The 6135-nt window shown below is 42.0% G+C and overlaps 1 protein-coding gene across 2 annotated transcripts in view; it reads left to right on the top strand.

Moving 5' to 3' along the window:
• The window catches only part of LOC122733853 (immunoglobulin lambda-1 light chain-like), a 773472-nt gene that overhangs the window by 352028 nt on the left and 415309 nt on the right, over window positions 1–6135 (top strand). The window lies entirely within an intron of this gene.

Raw genomic sequence — 6135 nt, forward strand, 5'->3', positions numbered from 1 at the left:
TAAAGTTCCATTGGGTTCTTAATGGTTTCAAGGGTTTATTCTGACACTCATAAAGGGTATGACCTTTGGGCAAATCCCTTGTCTGTGCTTCAAATTTCCTCCTGTACATTGTTGAGAGTTGGACTGTTTAATTCTGAAGTGTCATTCAGCTCTTTGTCCTATGACTTCTGATGATTTAGGAGACTGTGACATTCCAGGATGTGGCTGTGGACTTCACCCAGGAGGAGCGGGGCCTCTTGGACCCCCCTCAGAAGGAGCTGTACAAGGAGGTCATGCTGGAGAATGCCTGGAACCTGCTCTCCCTGGGTAAGGACGATTCCCCTGCAATCAAAGGGAATATCCTTCTTCCCTCCTGTGCAGGCTTTGGAGCATCTATCAATTATTAGAGAGAGAAGAGTGCTGGTCTCCTGTGTCCAAGAGACAGGTCCCTTCTGCTGTCTGGTTCTCCTATACAAAGTCTTTGCATTGTGGCTATTGAAGCTGTTTTACCAAACCTAGGTAGCTTCAGGTCAAAGACCTAATCCATGTGGAAGCATCTCAGACATGGATCTAATCTCAGAGGTTACTTAGTCTAACTTCTTTGAGGACATGGTTTTTGTCTCCCAAATCTCTGCTAACTGCTCAGGCAGCTTTTCCTTGAAACCCCTTCCTTTTGGGATGGGTCTAGTTTTTGGAATATTCTTCTCTTTAACAAGCATATATTGGGGGTCAGCTAGGTGGCTCAGTGGATAAAGCACCAGCCCTGGATTCAGGAGAACCTGAATTCAAATCCAGCCTCAGACACTTGACACTTACTAGCTGTGTGACCCTGGGCAAGTCACTTAACCCTCATTGCCCTGAAAAAATAAATAAAAATAATGAATATCAACAAGCATACGTTGGTCACTGACAGCTCCTAGTTGTGGCCAGTGTAGCAGGTCTGTCCCTCAGCTTCCTTCTTACTGCCCTAACATTCCAGCAGAGATGGTAGGAAAGAAAGGAAAGGGAAGAATCATTTATGTGTCCTTGCCACTTTCCAGGTGCTTTGCCAAGTGCTTTCTTTCCAATATTAAGTTACTTCATCCTCACAATCATCTTCCAAGTTTGGTGATATTCTTATTTTTCCCCTTTGACAGTTGAGGAAATTGAACCAAACAGGTTAAGTGACTTGGCCAGGAGCACACAGCTAGGAACTGTCTGAGGCCAGCTTTAAATCCAGGCATTCCTGACTGCAGGCCCAGGGCTCTCTCCACTGCTCCTCTGTCACCTGTCTCTAAGTGCTAGAGAATGGAAACTCTGCAGTGAGTCCATCCTTCTATGATGGAGGTGTACCAAGACCATGGTCTTCCCCACAGCCCCTCCCCCAGCCCTCCCTGAAATAAGTGCCATGGAAATGATCCATCAGGCATCCTGGGAACCCTCCTGTGGGCCTTGCTTGCATGCCCCTGTCATTGGCAGAGAAATTGACTTTGGACCCGCTAGGGTTTCTGGAGTTTTCAAGCAGAAGATTGCCACCTGGAGAGGCAAACACTCCATGAATGAACAGCAGCCCAAGTTTACATAGGTTTCAGGGAGTGAGGAGTGGGGTAGGGGGATGGGGCAAAAGCTGACTCATCAAGGCTTCTGTAGCTGGGGCTCAAGGCTGATCTGGCACAAGAACCCTTTTACCTGGTTTTGGGGTTGAGTTTCTGCCAGAATGGAACACGTCAGAATAGGGGCAGAGGGTTTGGCTGATTCTCAGAACAGGTTGTACAAGAGGACAACATGGCACATCCTGTTGTGGGGTACTTGCTGGGAAGCAAGTACAAGTATAAGTACAGACACAGATGTTTGAATATAATGGAGCGATTCTCAAAATGGAGCAGCTGTGTATCCACACCCCTTTCCCTAAAGACAAGTAAATTCCAAGCTTCTCTCCATGCTCATCCCCAACTGGTTTTCCCTGCCCAGGGCTTCCTGTTCCCAGAGAAGATGTGATCTCTTATTTTGAGCAAAGGGAAGCACCATGGATGCTGGAGCAAGCAGGCCTGAGGCGCTGCTGTGCAGGTGAGTGAGGTGAAAGCAGGTAGAGGAGACTTGTGATGACAAGAGGCTTCTATGTGTTGTGGTGAAGCAAGGGCAGGATGTGGGGGCAGGAGGCCCTGCCTTGGAATTCTTTGTCAGACATTTTTAGCAGTGGCTTCCTGGGCCAGTCCCTTGAGCCACCAAACCTCAGTTTTCCCATCTGTACAATGAGGGGGTTGGACTTCATGGCCTTTCATCTCCCTCCCAGGGGTCAATCTATGATCCTCTAAGAAGTCACTGTTTATAACCTGGGGACATGAAACTCTCCTGAAAGTGTCAAAGGCCTAAGGCTATTCCATGTGAGCTCTTTCTTAGACCTTCAAGTCAACAAACACTGAAGGGCCTGCTACATGCCAGGCCCTAAGCACTGGGGACATAAAGAGATGCAAGGGCTGTCTCCTGATTCCCTGGAGCCCACCATCTGATGTGGCAAACAACACACCAACACCTTATGTAGAAGCCCACTATGGACAGGAGTGTGGAAAGTGGGCTCTAGTTAGGGCCGCAGGGAAGCCAGGGAGAGCATTCTAGGCAGTAGGGAGTGGGGGACAATCCCTTGGTGTCAGGAAGTAGAGTGACAGAACACATAGGAGGCCTGTACCCCTGGAGTGTAGCCTGTCTGGGGGAAATAGAGTGAAAGAAGCCTGGAGGAGTAGCAGAGGGATGGGTGACAGAGTGCATTAGCAGCCCCAGAGATGGTGTTATATGTGATCCTTTTGCTGGGCAGCCTCTGGAGGTAGTTCAGTAGGTGGGGACATGGTCAGGTGAGAGCTTTAGGAAGATGAGCTTGACCACTGGGGGGAGGAATGACTGTACTGGGGGGAGATGAGGCAGCCAGACCAAGCAGCAGGCCCTTAAATAGCTCAGCTGTGGGGGAGGGGCACTTGAACCAAGACAATGATAGTTTGGGGAGAGAAGGAGTCTGCAAGAGATGTTACCCAGCTGGAATCCCAGGACTTTGGAAGAGATTGAGCATGGGGGTAGGGAGTGTGGTGGTGGGCGTCACACGAGGAACACAATGTTGGCTTTAGTCTTGACGTCTGTTATTAGCTATGTTAGATTTTTAATTTCTAATATTGAATATGATTAGCAGAATGATGCAAAGAGTGTTGAAATCAGGATATGAATCTGTCTGTTAGTTAATGTCACACTTGTTTTAGTCTGATGTTAAAGGAAGACATGTCAACATAACTTTAACTTTTAATTTCTTCTGCCTTAAAAGACACATCTATTTTTGTTAAAAGTTATTTATTTAGATATGGTTCAATGTTTAATTTGTTTCAATAAATTAATTGATGATTATTATTGTGAAATTGATTAATATTCTTAAATTCATTGTACAACTGAAGTTAATACAACAACTTTTATTTGATTTTGTTTTATTTATATTGAAGCTTATGCTGTCACCAGTCAATCCTGTTGTAAACTATTCAGGTGATATTATTGATGATGTGCAGGAATTATACAAATTATTGGATAATAGCACAGCATATTCATGTACAAGAGGGTTTCATGGATAGCATCATGAATCACCAGTGGGGGCTTATTATGTTTTCAAAGTGGATCTTAAGTATCTTAGGAGCTTTTCTTCTTGTTAAAATAATTGTGAATTGTTGTATCTCTCAATTCTCTAAATGTTAACTTGATTATAAGATATATGTGTTCTAAGTGTATTTCCTTAGGTATGAACTTTTCCAAGAAACTACTCATATTCTGGCTCCTATTTATCTTCCTGATATGCCATCATTTGCAAGTATAGACCTACAACCTGTCCTTCTTGACATCGGCAATGATCATTTGCTTTATTATCTGGACTTTAATTTAATTCTAGTGGACTTCATCTCACCTCTGATGTTTAGACTTTATCTTTTCTTTTAGTAATGACATCGAGCTGCTCAGCAAAGACTACCACCTGACACCTATTCTTCTGAATCATCTGAGTTCATTACATCTTGAATAGCCACCATGAGAGATTCTGTTCCTGAAGCAAACAATGCTCTCTCTTCAAATGTCACTACTATTGCTCCTTTGGTACATTTATGCTGTGTATGATTTGTGATAAGACAGCAAGTGGACTTGTTAATAGAATACCATACTGTATTAATGGTTATAACCTTTTTAGGAAGAATGTTGCAGCAGGGTTCAGGAAGACCTATTACTGGTGATGTCTGTCCCAAGTCTTTTTTTTTTTTTAATAAAGTATTTTCTTTTTTTCCTGTTACCTGTAAAGATAGTTCTCAACTTTTGTTCACACAAGCTTTCCAATTTCAGATTTTTCTCCCTCCTTTCCCTCCCTCCCCTCCCTCCCCCCTCCACTAGACAGCAGGTGATCCGATATAGGTTTAATATGTATATATATATGTATATATATATATTCATAATAACATTAAACATATTTCTGCATTAGTCATGTTATAAGTGAAAAATCAGAGCAATGATGAAAAACCTCAAAATAGAAAAACAATAGCACCAAAAACAAAAGAAATAGTATGGTTCATTCAGCATCTATACTCCACAGTTCTTTTTTTTTTTCCTGGATTTGGAGATCCTCTTCTATCATGAGTCCCCTGGAATTCTTCTGTACCATTGCACTGGTGAGAAGAATATGGTCCATCACAGTAGATCAACACACAATGTTGATGATACTGTGTACAATGTTCTTCTGGTTCTGCTCATCTCACTCATCATCAGCCCACACAAGACTCTCTAGGTTTCTCTGAACTCCTCCTGCTCATCGTTTCTTACAGCACAATAGTATTCCATTACATTCATATACCACAACTTGTCCAGCCATTCCCCAATTGAGGGGCATCCCCTCAACTTCCAATTCCTTACCACTACGTAAAGAGCAGCTATAAATATTTTTGCACATGTGGGTCCCTCTCCCCTTTCCATGATCTCTTTGGGAAAAAGACCCAAAAGTGGTATTGCTGGGTCAAAAGGTATGCACAGCTTTATAGCCCTTTGTGCATAATTCCAAATTGCTCTCCAGAATGGTTTGTCCCAAGTCCTTTAAACGTCACGAGAGTCTAGAATTGATACATAGATGTTGTTATTGTAGATTTGAGAAATGTGTTCAAGTTGGCATGCAATTAAAACTTGCTACCATGAGGAAATAACAATTTGTGAACCTTTAGGGCCCTCCATGTGCAAAATGTCTCAGACCATCATATTTTGGAAATATTAAGGGTCTTTGTGGTGCTGTTTGTCACTATTCCAATAAGTAATAGATATTAAGTTTGAGCTTTGCTGTATTTCTGATTTTTGTAACTATTTCAACTAAATCAGTATCCCTGTACTAAGATAACTTGTACCCATTCACATTATCATGTATGTAATTTTGTGCCTCAGATGGGGACTGCCCCTCTCTGGAAATCACACTGCCCATACAGGACTTCCCTCTATGCTTTCCAATTTCTTTTTGATTGTTAATGATCCAAGAGACAAATTTAGTATTTGTCTTTGGATTAAAGGAGGGATAATGTGAGTGAGATCTTCCCCAACCCTTTGATATATGATTTTTCTCTTTAGGTATAAGTGATCTAATCTGTATCATATACTACAAGTTGTGATTTAATAATCAGCATATAGTGTATAAATTGTGATTTAACTTGATTAACTATTACTAATAGAGCAAATACGGCAGTGGTGCTTATAAAATGCTGTTAGATGAACACAAGGTTGACTTTAGCCTTGACAATAGAGCTATGAATTACTTATTTCAGACAATATCACATTTGTTTGACTCTGTGTCAAAGAAGGGTGTGTCTTTTTAGACATACTAAAAAGTTAGACTGTCTCTCTGTCACAACGACATGTCAAGTAAATTGACTGTTGATTTGTAGACTGTGTTCCAGACATATATTATTTTGATTGACTTTATGTGTCTTGGTGGGCTGTAAAATGGGAGGAGTTTGTCAAAAATTGGTAGGGTATATAAGCATTTAAGCCTCATAAGGCTTTGGGTCTTTGGGTCCTAGACCTGAGACTGGCTTTATTGTGAGGCAGGTAGCCTCTCTCAATAAACCTATTTTCTACAGCTTGGAGACTTCACTGTTTCTTTTTCTTCATTAGACTCAGAAATATTGGGGG

Source organism: Dromiciops gliroides, chromosome 1 (genome assembly GCF_019393635.1).
Source record: "Dromiciops gliroides isolate mDroGli1 chromosome 1, mDroGli1.pri, whole genome shotgun sequence".
Lineage (NCBI taxonomy): Eukaryota > Metazoa > Chordata > Mammalia > Microbiotheria > Microbiotheriidae > Dromiciops > Dromiciops gliroides.